The sequence below is a fragment of the Stenella coeruleoalba genome, assembly GCF_951394435.1.
Source record: "Stenella coeruleoalba genome assembly, chromosome: X".
Lineage (NCBI taxonomy): Eukaryota > Metazoa > Chordata > Mammalia > Artiodactyla > Delphinidae > Stenella > Stenella coeruleoalba.
Window position 1 is genome coordinate 58,437,345 of NC_137152.1, and position 18,554 is coordinate 58,455,898.

Consider the following 18,554-nt stretch of genomic DNA (forward strand, 5'->3'; position numbering starts at 1 on the left):
AAATTCAAAAAAAATATACAACTCAGTAGGGCTGAAAGGCTTTAAAAATGTAAAGCTTTCAAAGAAGGGAAAAACATCTGATAAGTTCTGACATTTGCAGGACATGAACCAAAGATAACAGAAAACTCACATACCAAGGACTGTTACAAGTATGGCACAAAGTCTTAAGAATAGTGCCAGGGAGGTTAAAGCCCACAAGAAACAGAAACTTTCAGAAGTACAGGAAATATTTTTTTAAAATGGCTTTGAAAAACAAAATCTGAAAGAAGAATGGAGTCTTGTACTAAACATGTGTGTGTGGGGGCGTTGGTATATTAACAGAAGATGGTAGGTAGAGTCACTCAACTTCTGTTTTATTCAACACGGAGAATCATCTTCCAACTGGAAGTAGTGGAAAAAACCAAATTTCTCAGAGAGAATCAAGAGCCAAAACTGCAATATTTCCAATGATAATCTTTGAGAAATCACAGAGAACAGGAAAGATGCTAGATGATGTAATCTTCAAAGAAAGTGACATCTATAAGCTATAGCACAGCAAAATCTGACGAGAAACCTAGGGGGAAATTCTGCAATAGACTATCAGATACATTGCAAACACGTAGAAGAAATATGTTTACCAGAAGTGGAATTCACTGCCAAATTAACCTCATTTGCTTTACATAGTTTTCTTTCACATACAACTTGCTTTACAAGATTCTCACATTAAAATCACCTGGGGGAGCTTTCTCTGGGGCGAACTAGACAGTGATGTTTTAAAAATTCCACAGGTAATTCCATTGTGCAGTCAGGGATGAGAAACTCTTTGATAGGGGCATCAGGATAATACTGCCGACTAGTCTAGCTTGGTTTCTGTACAGAGTCTGAAAAGGTTTTGCATCCTATCGTTATGGAGAAATGTGGACTAGATCAGTGCTTCTCAAACTTCAGCATACAAACGAATCATATGGAAATCTTGTAAAAATACAGATTCTGATTCAGTAGGTTGGGGGTGAGGCCTGAGAGCATGCATTTTAAATAAGCCTCCAAGTGATGCTGATGCTGCTGATCAGTCTGAGTAGCAAGGAGCTTGATGACAATACAATTTAACAGATTCACAGTTGTTAAATAACACTCTCAAAGATTATGGAGCAATGTTAACCTGCAAACAGCCCTGTCTTTAGCATTTTTAAAAGAACCATGTCAAAGACATGCTAAACAAATCTACAGACAACTCAAAGCTGGGAGTTAGTAATGAAGATGTATACGACAAAAAATATTCTGAATTCTCTGGGCTGTGAAGATGAGCTGAAATCAACAAAATGATGATAAATGTGCTACCTTAAACACTTTAAGGGTTAGCAAGCTGAAGTAATCCATAGTAAGAGTACAGAATAGGGGGGGCTTCCCTGTGGTGCAGTGGTTAAGAATCCACCTGCCAATGCAGAGGACACAGGTTCAATCCCTGGTCCGGGAAGATCCCACATGCCGCAGAGCAACTAAGCCCGCATGCCACAACTACTGAGCCCGCGTGACGCAACTACTGAAGCCCTTGCACCTAGACCCCGTGCTCCACAACAAGAGAAGCCACTGCAATGAGAAGCCCGTGCACCGCAATGAAGAGTAGCCCCCTGCCCCGTTTGCCACAACTAGAGAAAGACTGCATGCAGCAACGAAGACCCAACACAGCCAAAAATAAATAAATTAAAAAAAAAGATTACAGAATAGGGGAAAAAAACCTGTCTTGGTGAGTTCACATGAAGACCTGAAGTTTTTAGTTAACAAAAGCTCAATAAAAAGACCGTTTGACCTGGCTGCTAAGAAACCTAAGAGTCACATGTTGTTTTCCCAGGCCATAGTGTTCAGATAAAAGTAGGTAATAGTGCCAATGCAACTTGCACTTCAGACTATATGCAGAGTATTTGAAACATTTAAAATACCTCCAAAAAGACATCGACAAACACAAGAAAGTATCTAGAGTGACCAAGATGGTGAGAAGCCAGGGAATACCATAAAAGAAACGGTTGAGGGACTTCCCGGTGATCCAGTGGTAAAGAATCCGCCTTCCAATGCAGGGAAAGTGGGCTCGATCCCTGGCCAAGGAACTAAGATCCCACATGCCGCAGGGCAACTAATGCCACATGCCACGACTACTGAGCTCATGCGCCTCAGCGAGAGAGCCCACATGCTCTGGAACCCGCGTGCCACAACAAAGAGCCCTCACCGCAAGGAAGATCCTGCATGCTGTGACGAAGACCCTGCATGCTGCAACTAAGACCTGACGCAGCCAAAGAAAATAACTTAAAAAAAAAAAAGAAATGGTTGAATTACTTGGAGATGTCTAGCCTGAAGACAAGACTAAAAATGGACATGATTACCATCTTCAAATATTTGGAGTTATAACATGAAAGAGAGCAGAACCATAGGGTCAAACTAGGGCCAAGAGTTGAAGAAACATGGAAGCAGATAATTCTGTCTTTTAATAGTCTAACAAATAAGATTGTCTAAAAGTGGAGATGTAACCAGTCTCTCGAAGCAAGCTATTACCAATCTCTGGAAATATTCAAGCAGAGGCTAGATACTAGATGGGAGTTTGTCCTTATTAGGTGGGAGTTTGAACAGACTGATTTCAAAAGACCCTTTGGACTAAAATGTCATTAAGGATGGAGAGCCCCTTGGTTTTCTATTCTGGGCCTAGGGTCATACTAAGCCACATATTCCCAGTGGCACAATTTTGTTATAATGTTTTCTTGGTAAGACCAGTCCACTTATATTGCCCCATCCCCTTCCTCCAACACACTTTGCGCTTTACTACCTTCACACTTCTACTAATGCTGTTCCTCCAGCCCCCGCTTAGTCTTTCCCCATTTCCCTCACGCCTCAAGGTTTAATGAAATCTTATCACCTAAGAAGCTATTACTATCTCAGCTATCAATTTTTTCATCCATCTCTGCACACAGCATTTGTCTGTACCACTAGTGTCACTTCCTGCCTTACATGGTCTTTTTATATTTTTGAAATATTAATTTTATTAATATCTTATTTACCCAACATAACCAAAATATCATTTCAACATGTTATCAATACAAAAATTAGCGAGATGTTTTATATTTTTTAAAAATTCTAAGTCTCAGAAATCTGGTGTGTAATTTACACTTACAGCACATCTCAAGTTGGATGCTAAACCTTCATTAAAGTGAAATGTAGTCCTAATGAAACAACAAAGTTGTGTTTAATGGAAAAAATTTACACTTTCAGTTTTTTATTTAGTTTAATTAAAATTAAAGAAACTTAAAAGTTCAGTTCCAGTTAATTAGTGACATTTCAAGTGTCCAGTAGCCACATGTGCTTAGGGGTTACCATATTGGACAGTGCAGCTTTAAAGAATCTGTTTGTAAGACAGCAACCCCACATATGGAAAGAGCTTTAAAGTGTTCTCAATGTATAGTTTATGCTCTATAAACCCACTATTTATGCATCTCCTTTATATTTTCCAAAAATAAAATAATACTCTACAAAAACACACGGGATAGATGATTCTTTCCTACACTCACCGATCTTCAAGTTCACTCTTGACATTCTAGAATTTCTAACATTTCCTACATGGAAACTAGAGACAAAAAAGTCATACCTCCATTCAAAACCCTCCCAAACACTGTGATTTTACAGACTGTTAAATCCTAAATAGCTCCCACCTGATGAGTTTAGAGGTTGCTTTATTCTATTCAAGAAGGATTTTTATTTTGGTTTAATTTTACTTTTTAATTCAAAGTTTTAGCAACGAGACACACTCACAAAGCAACATGTGAACAAATCCAAATTACTATTACTTCCATAATAACACGCCTCTCTCCTTTCCCCCTGCCTACACCAGAGAAAATAAAGGAAAATATTTTCCCCACATGGCATCCCTGCAACGCACTCATTTATTTCAAAATTGCAACCAAACTGGCAAGGCTTCATTAAACAGAACACAATGTTTTTGCTAAGGTATAGATTTCCATTTAAAATGCAGTCTGTTTCTTGTAGTTGATTAGGGCACAGGGAGAGAAAAAGCCAATTTGCTCCCCTACTTTTGCCCAAAGCCTTCATTCTTTCTGCCTCATTCTGCACTTCCCCTAGGTTGGGAGTGGTGGTGAAGAGATTCCAGCACTGGCAAGACATCTCTACCCTGTATGGACATTTAAGGGGTGAGTTACGGCTGTAACACCTGCCGAGGTCACCCGGACTAGAAGTAATTATCAATACATCTTCAAAGAAAAGAAAATCCTGAATGTAAGCAATGCCCTCAAATGCCTTGTAAAATCATCTTACTAACATACACCCAAATGAACCTGGTCTCATTTTAAGCAGTCCCTTCACTACCTAAGTGGTATAAAAATGAAAAAAATGTAATAATTCTAAACCGCCAAGTTCAGTTCAGCCCGACAGATGTAATGTCACTATTGTTTGGTAAGTGAAAACTAACATTTTAAAGGTTAAAGTATGCCGAAGATGTCAGGAGACTGCAGTCCAAATGATGAAATACAGATCTCTCTCCATTTTGGTGTGAAAAGATCAGTTAAGAATTATGTTAATAAAATGGGTCTGTAGATTCTACTCTGTGGTGAAAAACATTGTGGTACATTTCCAGTTTAACTTATGTAAGAGAAAAAAAGAATCCCCACCATCCCCCTCCCCCGGGCTCCTTCTATCATCATAAAAGAGAAGATTTTATATCTTTTTATTTAGTTACCTTATACTCAGTTATAATATTCATGTGCACAAGTCAGAAATTTTGGATTGAGTATATGGTTAGCATCAGCCATTTTTAAACTTAAATATTTCTGGGAAAGCTTACCAATAAAACAAGAGAACAAATGTGTAATTGTTCTTAAATCACTTAGGTCTCTTCCTAGTTATAAGCAATACTTACCCATCCTATTCATACAGCCCTTTCACCTATATTTCAATGAAGCCTTACAACAATCCTATGAAGTAGGAACCACCAAATCTATTTTACAGATAAAAAACAGAAGCACAGACAAAGTGATTTACCAAAGGCCATGTGCTTACTAAGTGGAAAGAGCCAGTAATTAAAGCCAGGCCTCCTGATTCCAAATCCAGTCAACTTTTCACTAAATGGACAACTGCCTCCCAATATATGCCAAGACTAAAAACTTTATTTTTTTTTCATTTTGTTTGCTTTTATTTTTTTCCACATCTTTATTGGAGTACAGTTGCTTTACAATGGTGTTAGCTCCTGCTCTACAACAAAGTGAATCAGTTACACATACACACATGCTCCCACATCTCTTCCCTCCTGTGTCTCCCACCCTCCACCCTCCCTATCCCACCCCTCCAGGTAGTCACAAAGCATGGAGCTGATCTCCCTGTGCTATGCGGCTGCTTCCCACTAGCTATCTACCTTAAGTTTGGTAGTGTATGTATGTCCATGCCTCTCTCTTGCTTTGTCACAGCTCACCCTTCCCCCTCCCCATATCCTCAACTCCATTCTCCAGTAGGTCTGTGTCTTTATTCCTGTCTTACCCCTAAGTTCTTCATGACATTTTTTTCCTTAAATTCCATATATATGTGTTAGCATATGGTATTTGTCTTTCTCTTTCTGACTTACTTCACTCTGTATGACAGACTCTAGGTCTATCCACCTCATTACAAATAGCTCAATTTCGTTTCTTTTTATGGCTGAGTAATATTCCATTGTATATATGTGCCACATCTTCTTTATCCATTCATCTGTTGCTGGACACTTAGGTTGCTTCCATGTCCTGGCTACTGTAAACAGAGCTGCAATGAACATTTTGGTACATGACTCTTTTTGAATTATGGTTTTCTCAGGGTATATGCCCAGTAGTGGGATTGCTGGGTCATATGGTAGTTCTATTTGTAGTTTTTTAAGGAACCTCCATACTGTTCTCCATAGTGGCTGTACCAATTCACATTCCCACCAGCAGTGCAAGAGTGTTCCCTTTTGTCCACACCCTCTCCAGCATTTATTGTTTCTAGATTTTTTGATGATGGCCATTCTGACTGGTGTGAGATGATATCTCATTGTAGTTTTGATTTGCATTTCTCTAATGATTAATGATGTTGAGCATTCTTTCATGTGTTTGTTGGCAGTCTGTATATCTTCTTTGGAGAAATGTCTTCTTTGGAGAAATTTAGGTCTTCTGCCCATTTTTAGATTGGGTTGTTTGTTATTGAGCTGCATGAGCTGCTTGTAAATTTTGGAGATTAATCCTTTGTCAATTGCTTCATTTGCAAATATCTTCTACCATTCTGAGGGTTGTCTTTTGGTCTTGTTTATGGTCTCCTTTGCTGTGCAAAAGCTTTGAAGTTTATTAGGTCCCATTTGTTTATTTTTGTTTTTATTTCCATTTCTCTAGGAGGTGGGTCAAAAAGGATCTTGCTGTGATTTATGTCAGTGTTTTGCTTATGTTTTCCTCTAAGAGTTTGATAGTTTCTGGCCTTACATTTAGGTCTTTAATCCATTTTGAGCTTATTTTTGTGTATGGTGTTAGGGAGTGATCTAATCTCATCCTTTTACATGTACCTGTCCAGTTGTCCCAGCACCACTTAATGAAGAGGCTGTCCTTTCTCCACTATACATTCCTGCCTCCTTTATCAAAGATAAGATGACCATATGTGTGTGGGTTTATCTCTGGGCTTTTTATCCTGTTCCATTGATCTATCTTTCTGTTTTTGTGCCAGTACCATACTGTCTTGATTACTGTAGCTTTGTAGTATACAAGACTATAAACTTTAAATAAATACATTCCTTCAGTCCCAATAGGCATGTCCAATGTATTCAACCTCACTATGAGCTATTTAGACCATGTTCATTTCCGGTATGAAAACTTCCAAAATGACAAAACACCTTTTATAAGCAGGCTTAACCCAGCAGGGCTTATTTTTATTTTATTTATTTATTTTTACATCTTTATTAGAGTATAATTGCTTTACAATGGTGTGTTAGTTTCTGCTTTATAACAAAGTGAATCAGTTATACATATACATATGCTCCCTTATCTCTTCCCTCTTGCGTCCCCCTCCCTCCCACCCTCCCTATCCCACCCCTCCGAGCGGTCACAAAGCACGGAGCTGATCTCCCTGTGCTATGCGGCTGCTTCCCACTAGCTCTCTACCTTACATTTGGTAGTGTATATATGTCCATACCTCTCTCTCACTTTGTCACAGCTTACCCTTCCCCCTCCCCATATACTCAAGTACGTTCTCTAGTAGTTCTGTGTCTTTATTCCTGTCTTACCCCTAGGTTCTTCATGACATTTTTTCCCTTAAATTCCATATATATCTGTTAGCATACGGTGTTTGTCTTTCTCTGACTTACTTCACTCTGTATGACAGACTCTAGGTCTATCCACCTCATTACAAATAGCTCAATTTCGTTTCTTTTTATGGCTGAGTAATATTCCATTGTATATATGTGCCACATCTTCTTTATCCATTCATCCGATGATGGACACTTAGGTTGTTTCCATCTCCTGGCTATTATAAATAGAGCTGCAATGAACATTTTGGTACATGACTTTTTGAATTACGGTTTTCTCAGGGTATATGCCCAGTAGTGGGATTGCTGGGTCATATGGTAGTTCTATTTGTAGTTTTTTAAGGAACCTCCATACTGTTCTCCATAGTGGCTGTACCAACTCACATTCCCACCAGCAGTGCAAGTGTTCCCTTTTGTCCACACCCTCTCCAGCATTTATTGCTTCTAGATTTTTTGGTGATGGCCATGCTGACTGGTGTGAGATGATATCTCATTGTAGTTTTGATTTGCATTTCTCTAATGATTAATGATGTTGAGCATTCTTTCATGTGTTTGTTGGCAGTCTGTATATCTTCTTTGGAGAAATGTCTTCTTTGGAGAAATTTGGGTCTTCTGCCCATTTTTGGATTGGGTTGTTTGTTATTGAGCTGCATGAGCTGCTTGTAAATTTTGGAGATTAATCCTTTGTCAGTTGCTTCATTTGCAAATATTTTCTCCCATTCTGAGGGTTGTCTTTTGGTCTTGTTTATGGTTTCCTTTGCTGTGCAAAAGCTTTGAAGTTTCATTAGGTCCCATTTATTTTTGTTTTTATTTCCATTTCTCTGGGAGGTGGGTCAAAAAGGATCTTGCTGTGTTTTATGTCATAGAGTGTTCTGCCTATGTTTTCCTCTAAGAGTTTGATAGTTTCTGGCCTTACATTTAGGTCTTTAATCCATTTTGAGCTTATTTTTGTGTATGGTGTTAGGGAGTGATCTAATCTCATCCTTTTACATATACCTGTCCAGTTTTCCAAGCACCACTTATTGAAGAGGCTGTCCTTTCTCCACTGTACATTCCTGCCTCCTTTATCAAAGATAAGGTGACCGTATGTGTTTGGGTTTATCTCTGGGCTTTCTACCCTGCTCCATTGATCTATTTTTCTGTTTTTGTGCCAGTACCATACTGTCTTGATTACTGTAGCTTTGTAGTATACAAGACTATAAACTAAATACCAGTCCCAATAGGCATGTCCAACGTATTCAACCTCACTGTGAGCTTTTTAGACCATGTTCATTTCTGGTATGAAAACTTCCAAAATGACAAAACAGCTTTTATAAGCAGTCTGAACCCAGCAGGGCTTATTTTTTAATAAGTCAACTTTTAGTATTTTTGTTTTAAATAGAGTTGCCCCTCGGATAAATAATATGTTTTATTACGCTTATTTCTTTCAGAATACTGTGTGCCAATATATCCAAATCCATTCCTGGAACACAAGCAGCCAAATTAGAAAATTTGCCCAGTCATTTCAAAAACTACTCATTTGGTCAATAAATGTATGACTGTGTCAGGTAAATTTAATTCCGGGGAGGAAAAGCCAGCAAGAAAACCAAACCTGAGATTTATTCTGTAACTAGGGAGTTTAAAGCAGATTTTATTCACCTTGAGAATTTTAAAGCATTTTTAGTGATCTCCAATTCTCCTACAGTCATTATCATATATTAATAAAAATTATGCAGATTACTATGTTTCTAACCACTGCTAAAAGTATTTCATTTAATTCTCCTAATCCACATACGCCAATCTTTAAAAAATGTAATTTTGTTATAACGTTAGGGCAAAAAGTCACTTAAAACATACTGTTCAGGGGCTTCCCTGGTGGCGCAGTTGCTGAGAGTCCGCCTGCCAATGCAGGGGACACGGGTTCGTGCCCCGGTCCGGGAAGATCCCACATGCCGCAGAGCAGCTGGGCCCGTGAGCCATGGCCGCTGAGCCTGCGCATCCGGAGCCTGTGCTCCACAACAGGAGAGGCCACAACAGTGAGAGGCCCGTGTACCGCAAAAAAAAAGAAAATACTGTAAAGAAAATGGAAACTACCAAGAATTGATTTTATAATTTAAGATCATAATCTGAGATATTTGTATACATACATATCTGTCTACTTACCACTGTGTGTGTGTGTGTGTGTGTGTGTGTGTGCATATTTCCCCTAGGGGCTGGGATTCAGTACTCATTAATTCAGTGCTTATGGTGAGTTTATAGAAAATATCTACAAGAATAATGAGAATTGACTATATATTATAGAATAGGGACGAATGTATAATATCAAAAATAACAGCAAGCGGGCTTCCCTGGTGGCGCAGTCGTTGGGAGTCCGCCTGCCAATGCAGGGGACATGGGTTCATGCCCCGGTCCGGGAAGATTCCACATGCCGCGGAGCGGCTGGGCCCGTGAGCCATGGCCACTGAGCCTGCGCGTCCGGAGCCTGTGCTCTGCAACAGGAGAGGCCACAACAGTGAGAGGCCCCTGTACCGCAAAAAAAAACAAAAAACAAAAAACAAAAAAAAACATAGAAAACATACTGCTCAGTACTAATGGGTCAGAAGACCTGGTGCTAAGTATAAGTACATGCATACTATATTCAATGGACATACTGCATTAAGAAGATTCAAGGCACTAAAATATATGGTTAACAAAACAACAGACTTAAAAAACTGAATTCTGGAATTCAAATGCCTGTGTGAATATCAGTTTTAAAATAAGCCACATCTATTAAGTCTGGAAGAAATAACCTCTTTTTAAAAACAAAAAGGTAAAAAAAAAAACAAAAACAAAAACAAAAACAAAAAGGTAGGGCTTCCCTGGTGGCGCAGTGGTTGAGAGTCTGCCTGCCGATGCAGGGGACACGGGTTCATGCCCTGGTCTGGGAAGATCCCACATGCTGTGGAGCGGCTAGGCCCGTGAGCCATGGCCACTGAACCTGCGTGTCCAGAGCCTGTGCTCCGCAACGAGAGAGGCCACAACAGTGAGAGGCCCGCGTACTGCCAAAAAGAACCCAAACAAACAAACAACAACAACAAAAAACAAGAAAAACAAAAACAACAACAAAAAACCAAAAAGGTATGGTGTGAGGGAGGAATCAAGGTAACCTAATACCAACCAACTACTAAAGTATTATACCTTGAGCATCGTCACCTTTTGGATGTGTTCATACAAGCTCCAAAACTCGATAGTGTTCTAAAGCACAACATGCCAGTTAAAAAAAACATAGGTACCAACATAAAAATGTGTCATACTGAAAAGAGAAGGGCAAACATTATTGTGTTTGCAACAGAGCTTCTTCATTAAGAACCTCAGAGTAGATGAGAATTAATGACATGCAAGCCTTGTGAATAATGAAAATGTCAGCTCAATAATATCATCACCAAAATGAAAAATACTCAATATAGTTAAAAACAAAAAAAGGTCAAATCACAAAGAACTGCTGAATCTGAGGTCATGAAAATAAAATACCATCGTATATGTAGTTATATACAAAAGTGTTGGGAATTGTTCCTATATAGAATGTTTCATTAAAATTTTACAGCATTTGTAGCAAATCAAAGGTTGATTACCAGATAGCTTTTTTATTCTATGAGTAGCAGGGTGGAATTTAGCTCTGTGAAAATGGAAAAAGACAGGATACTAGATTCTACTCTTGGCTGTAACAGTAACTGTAAATTTGGCCAATTTATTTAACCTTTTGTGTCTCAGGATCTCCATCAATATTAGAGTACTGGATTAAGCTATCTACAAGATACCTTTCCAATTCTATGAATCTGTGACTATGAATAAGATATAACCTGCATCACATTACAATACTAAGTCAGAAAAATAAAGCTTAAGAAAAAACATGAATAACTAGGATGTAAGCTTAGAAGCTGTGCTTTTCTTACTGCTATTTCACTCATACACTTCTGTCTCTTTTTATGACTATCTTATTTTTTTTTAAAGAAATATAAAGCATTCCTCTTTAAAAAACAGGGCAGGGTTTATATTTCACTGCCTTTACTTATTGCACGGTACCTCTCACCACCCACACAATTTGCTGATCACTTCCATTACTGGCCTATCAGAGGATGCTACTAAGGCCTCCACCACTGCTGATACTACTAGAGCAAAATGGGATTATAAAATATCTGCATGGCAATGTTAGCTTAGCCTGGTTTATATTCTTCTACCTCTACCACTTGAAAAGGACAGCAGGAAAAAAAGGATTCAGCATGTGTCTAATCTCTTGGCAGGAAGTCTGCAGCTCACAAATAATTCTGATTTACAACAACCCTCTAAAACAGTTAAACCGAAGAATATTAACAATGTCAACAAATCAAAGGATGGAGACCAAGCCAAATGCTGCCAATTCACAGGATCAAGTTAGTTAAAAAAAGAAACCATTATAATGACATTTCAATTCACTCAAGTACTTTAGACAGTGAATTTAATCTTCAATTACCCAGTTCAACCCAGTTCATGCTCTTTTATTATCAAGCTATGCCACTAAATTAGAATTTGGTCTTATTCACACTAACTCAATTCTGACTTCTCATTATTCTCAAGAAGTCAAAAAATGACTCAAAAACCCAAAAGATTCATGTGTTTATTTTTAAGTTATTAATGTAAAAGTCACTGATTACTGGCAATTTTGGTGTTAATTGGTAAAGTACTACTTTTTTTTTAAACATCTTTATTGGGGTATAATTGCTTTACAATGGTGTGTTAGTTTCTGCTTTATAACAAAGTGAATCAGTTATACATATACATATGTTCCCATATGTCTTCCCTCTTGCGTCTCCCTCCCTCCCACCCTCCCTATCCCACCCCTCCAGGCGGTCACAAAGCACCAAGCCAATATCCCTGTGCCATGCGGCTGCTTCCCACTAGCTATCTACCTTACGTTTGGTAGTGTGTATATGTCCATGACTCTCTCTCGTCCTGTCACAGCTCACCCTTCCCCCTCCCCATATCCTCAACTCCGTTCTCCAGTAGGTCTGCGTCTTTATTCCTGTCTTACCCCTAGGTTCTTCATGACTTTTTTTTTTCTTAAATTCCATATATATGTGTTAGCATATGGTATTTGTCTTTTTCTTTCTGACTTACTTTACTCTGTATGACAGACTCTAGGTCTATCCACCTCATTACAAATAGCTCAATTTCGTTTCTTTTTATGGCTGAGTAATATTCCATTGTATATATGTGCCACATCTTCTTTATCCATTCATCTGATGATGGGCACTTAGGTTGTTTCCATCTCCGGGCTATTGTAAATAGAGCTGCAATGAACATTTTGGTACATGACTCTTTTTGAATTTTGGTTTTCTCAGGGTATATGCCCAGTAGTGGGATTGCTGGGTCATATGGTAGTTCTATTTGTAGTGTTTGAAGGAACCTCCATACTGTTCTCCATAGTGGCTGAACCAATTCATATTCCCACCAGCAGTGCAAGAGTGTTCCCTTTTCTCCACACCCTCTCCAGCATTTATTGTTTCTAGATTTTTTGATGATGGCCATTCTGACTGGTGTGAGATGATATCTCATGGTAAAGTACTACTTTTTAAGAAATAAGTTTTCCACCAAAGTGAACTATTTAAAAGAGTGAAGTCAATTTTTAAAATTAAAATCACTTGACCAAAAAAGAAAATATTATCTACACAAATACAAATGACTGCTATATTGTTTGAGGAAAACAATACTGTGTTACAGAACCAAACACGTTGACAACTGTGATCCCTGAACCAGTGCTCCTACACAGAAATGGTGACAAAGTTGACCATATATCCACGGTCTGTCCAGAAGAGTAGCAGTCTACAACTGTTGTCCTGTAGTAATTATTAATATGGCCCTCTTTCACGCCTAAGTGTCCCAGTTTGGATAAATTATATGGTCATCTTAGATGTAATTGACACTAACAGGAACTTTGGTCAATAAAAAATGAAAATTGTAATTAGAGTTAAATCCTTTCTTCATACACTCAAGTGAAGAACAAGAGGAAAGAGATCATTTTTCATTCGAAAAAACTGAAAACACTGAACACAAATATCTCCTCTCCCCCACAGAAAGTATCACATTCATCACCATGTAAATGCTGTAATAGCAGCCAAACCTGTAGTAGTGAAATTATTGCAAGAGGTCCACAAATCTACATACATATACCATGCACTGTCTACAGATATTTGTCTCCCACATATGTTGGTGATATTATGACTAATGAAATTAAAACCTTGGGTTGAAGCACTAAAATACAAGAATATCTACAGCAAAAATATCAAGTATATATTTCAAGAGCAAAACCACAAGTTCACAAATATATTCCCAAATTGTTCAAGATTGTCAAGATTTTTACATGTAAAATGAACTGCTTGATTATCTGGGAAACTTCCATATTCCAGGTTGGAAAAAAAAATAACGAAGGAAAAATAGACACAGAAGTGTTACTGCTTTCTTACACTGGGTATCAAAATGTCAAAGGATCACGTAAGTTGGATACTTTTTAAAATCAATGGGCCATAAAGTTTTGGAAATGTCTGTGTTATACAGAAATGTTAAGGAATTAGACTTACAAAAGAAAAACATGTCCCAGCCCTAGTCAGTGGCCCAAAATTCTAGCACCTGATTGGTCTGGGTTTGACAGAGGACTTTTTACTTTCTAATTTGTTATCCACTTTACAGTAAATCAAGGGAACAGGAGGTTGGTGAGTGGTTTGCTCTATTTCCCAAACTGCTAGAGCTTTGGGAAAAGTAATATACACATTATAATTCCATAAATGCATTTGATCTACTGTATTATTTAAGGCCTCACTACATGTTCACTAATCTGAAAGAATATATCCAATCAGCCTAACAGTTCTAGATGACTTCATTATTAAGCTATTTCTTAAAGCCACTTCAGATTTTAAATTAAGTTTATCAAACTTTTTCACAAGCAGTTAACAGCTGAAACAGGAACCTTGACAGACCAAAAAAGAGGGTGTAATTGCTAAATAAGTCTCACCTGCTTCATAAAGCAAATTTCCTTTAACAAAAGTTTTTGATGCAAATAACCTACAGATTTTAAAAATTACAACCTTTCATTCTTTGCATTTCCAATCTAATTAGATAGCAATTAAGTCTAAAGACATAAAACCTTAGTGACTTTGGCATCAGACAGACCTGAGTTAAAATGGGGGCTCTACCACTTATTAGCTATGTAATTGAGGACAAATTACCTAATCTCTCCTTTGAGTCTCAGTTACCTCTGTAAAATAGGTAACATCCTCATGAAGCTTTGCTGTAAGGAGTACAAAATGATGCATGTGAAGCACAGGACCTAGCACATAAGTATTCAATACAAATTAGTTATGAATTTAGGCTAACTACCCATCGCAGTTTGCCTGGGACAATGCAGGTTTGCACCTGGATGCATTATTAATAATGTCCCTTTTGCTCTTAAAAGCATCCTGGCTAGGGCAATAAATTATGTGGCTACCTTAACAATGATGGTGAAAGGAGTTAATACCAATTAGAGTATTATATATCATTTATGACTTTTTGGACCTTGAAGGAAAAAAATCGAATGTCACACAAAATAATGAGATTATATTCCTGTAATACAGTCTACTGATAATTCATTTTGTTATTCAATAAACATTTAAACACTATTTATTTATACCCATCTCATTCCAACAGTAATTTAAGGCAGCAAATTTCTGTATTGTTTTTTCTGTTCCATACAGGTACTGGTAAATTTCAAACGTTATTTTAAAGGAAAAAAATTGACAGGTACAGCACTAATGAGGTTCCAGCTACTCAGGAACACTACCTTTTGAATTCCCAGTGAAAAACACCCATTCTGATCATGAAGAATACCCAAGACCAACTAACATATATCAAATAAGCCCATCCAATTACAGGGCCTGCAAAACAGAATAAATATTTTTAAACATGCATTCTACACATAAATCATCAGGAGACGCAACAAAAAATAAATTACCTGACTGTTATATGACATAGTATTGTAATACAATAAACTGGATTTTAGTTTTCTTCACTCTCTGCTCTAGAAAAAAAAAGAATCCATTATTCTTCCTCTTTTATAAGATAGACATTTTCTTTGAAACAGACACATCCTAAAAAAATACATATCCTATATATTTTAGATACAGATACACACACATACATACACACACACACTCACCACAACCCAACGTAACTCAACATTAGTATTAGGATATTTGGGGAGACTGAGAAGGTCAGAGGGAACCAGGAATCTTATATGTTATATATAAGATAGCCTTTAAAGGCCGAGAGCCAATCTACCTTTTAATATAAAGTTACTTAAAATAGGCCTTTTCTCATGAGACCATTAATTATTTTCAGATTCTCAGTTACTTCCAAAAACTTATTTGGCACATTACACTAGCCTAAGGCAGTAATTAAAGTATGAAAGATCATCAGGACATCTTAGGCTAAAGAAAAACATTTTTTCAGTAAGAGTATACTAAAATCCAACTAAAAGATATTTAGATTGGTCTTCCCGGGTACTTTATTTTTACAACTTAGAAAACCGATTTTGGGGGAGCGATAACTGTGCCTGCCTGCTCTCAAGTCATCCAGGACGGACATAATGTACCTGATGGGGTGATATAAGTATTCTGTCTTTAATAAGGAGAAGAATCAAAAAATGATTAGTAATAGTATGTCTATTTCTTCCTTCAATCATCCAAAGCCACTGCGGTTAATTCTGATTCAGGAAATGCGGGCTCCTTATTTCCAGCAAAAAATTATTCTGGGACCTTGCAAACAGTGGATGACAACCTGATATAAATGCTTCCTCTTGCCCCCAAACTAAAGAATGACCTAAATAACAAGCCTGCTAGTCCTCAGAATCCCGGACTAACCTGTGGAATAAGTATGGTGAAACTGTCTAGGGAAGGAACGTGGCTGTCTCCTCCATCTTGAAATTAATCAGCATAAGGGAAAAAGGGACTGAGTATTCAGGAAGCAGAAGCCCAACCGGTTAATACTAGTTACTAAAGCTATGGCGTACGTGGCAGGTACCGCCCGCAGAAGCCGAGACCCTTAGGCATTTTTTTGAGGGGGGAGGGGTTGGGTTGCTCACGGATTGAACGGAAATTAACTTCAAAATCATTTGGCCCAATTCCCACCCTCACCCAGGGAAAAACAACAAACACGCAACAGCTTTTCCCTCCCTTTTGGGGGGATCCTTGCAGTGATATCTGCCAAAGGATATGCCAGGGTTATTCGAGCAAGGGAGTAAACCACATTTGCCTCAGATCCTCAGGGAAGATGTCATCGTGGCCCCAGGGGGCGCCTAATTGATAGTGCCCTGCAGAAGGGCTCAAAATGGGGTTTTGCAAATCCTGGGAAATATAAAGGCCCGCAAGTTCTCAGCATCTAACTTAGAGCAGCCTGATTTTTCCCCCATTTCCTAACCCCAAGCCCGCCATGTAAAAGGGAGGGGGGGAGGAGGACGCGAGGGAAGTCTCCAGAGAACCGAGGAGAGAAAAACCTGAGACGGTCAAAGATTCTCACGCCTGAAGCCAACACTCGAAAATCGCCTGCCCAAAATTCTTAAGGTTCTGGAGGGCCCCGGCCGCGGCTCGAGCGGCCACGAAGAGGAAGTACTTCCCACCTCCTTCCCCTTCTTCAAAGAGCCTGTCGGCCATACACCCAACTAAAATGGCAGCGGCGACTACGCCACGGAGCCCCCCGCAGCAACCTGCGCCTGGGGTCCGGAGGCGGCGCTGAGCCTCCGCCACGATGCGCCACTCAGGCCATTTTGAGAGAACGCAGTAACCGCGGCTCCGCTGTCTTCCTCTCGCTCTCCATCCATTTCTCAGGATTCCCAAGGCTTCACTTACTCGGTTTTAGTGTCGGGATCCGACTCGGTCGGTCCGGCCGCCGCCGCCGCCGCCGCCGGGGCTCCTGCGCGCCTCCCCTACCGCCGCTCTCAAGCCCGCCTCCGATGAGTCGCTGGTTGAGACCCGCCTCTAGCCCAGCGCCTGCTCGGAGACGTTGCTCAGGCAGCCATTATCTTCCCCATTGTTACCAAGCAGCGACAGGAAACGCTTGCCCACAACAGGAAGTGATGATGCCGCGTCCGGGCCCCGCAGCCCGACTCCCAGCCGAGTAGCCAATCCCAGGCGATTGCTTGAAAAGGCTCAGTGGGAGGAGAAGGCTGCCGGCTGACGACGCGGCAAGGCGGGCCGCGGCCTGGAAAAGGAAAACCGCTGTGACGCCCACCATGTGACAGGCCCCACCCTCCTCCGCCATTTTGAATTGTGGCGAGAAATTTCGTGTTCTGAGAATTGTGGGAAAGTTGGCTTTCCAGTTTTGAAAGCTGGAGGATGTCATCGTCTGACTGCTGGAAACCCTTTTCAGAGTGAGAAATGCGATACTAGTCTAACCTGACGTCGATTCACACAGTTAGTCCGGACCGGTTAATACAGCATCCTACCTTTATTCGACATCTATCGAGCGCCAGCTGTAGTGTCAAGCACTATTATAGATGTTGGGGATACAGCGGAAATTAAAGCGGACCAAAATCCCAGTTCTCGTGGGTCTTCATATTCTACTTGGGGGAGGGACAATAATTACTATATATATATATGTGTATATATATGTATAACATATATATAGTTGATGATAAATGCTAGGGAGAAAAATAAAGCGGGGGGAGATGGGCGGGAGAACGCCCAGTGGGGGCAAACGGGAATTGCAGTTTTAAAAAGAGTGGTCAGAGGTGGCCTCTCTGAGATGGTAATTCTGAAATCCTTGGAAGAGGGCGGTGACTGTAAAACGGTGGGAAAATCTGATAAGGTTGGAATTTAAGGGCGGTTAAGGAAGGCCTTTCTTAGATGGTAATGTGTGAAGGAAGGTAGAGAATGAGCTACCCAGCATCCAACTGCCGTTTTCACAGTTAAAGAAAAACAACCACGGTTTTAGGGTGTGTCCCTGTTTTTTTTTCCCCATTTTTCTGTTTTCTGTGTTTTCAGGTAACACTCCAGCTACACTGGCTTTCTTAGTATTATTCCAGCGAACTAAACTTGTTCTCACCTCTACAACTTTACCTTTTCTCAACTGTCACCTCCCCAGAGAAGACTTCCCTAACCACCCTATCTGAAATAACGTCTTACCCGTCCCCTTACCTGCTTAATTTTCTTTAGAGCACTTCATCTGAAAATATATTATTTATTTGTTTACCCCACCCCCTTAAGAACAGTAAACCTTTTTGTTTTGTTCACTGTTATATCCGCAGCGAGCTCATAGTAGGCCCTCA

General features: G+C 39.5%; 1 protein-coding gene across 1 annotated transcript in view; it reads right to left on the minus strand.

The window, feature by feature from the left end:
* RLIM (ring finger protein, LIM domain interacting) overlaps positions 1–17,564 on the minus strand; it is a 36,970-nt gene extending 19,406 nt beyond the window's left edge. Inside the window, exon 1 of the mRNA XM_079911525.1 lies at positions 17,137–17,564. The gene's annotated coding sequence lies outside the window, so the exon portion shown is untranslated. The remainder of the gene's footprint in view (positions 1–17,136) is intronic.
* Between the last annotated feature and the right edge of the window lie 990 nt (positions 17,565–18,554).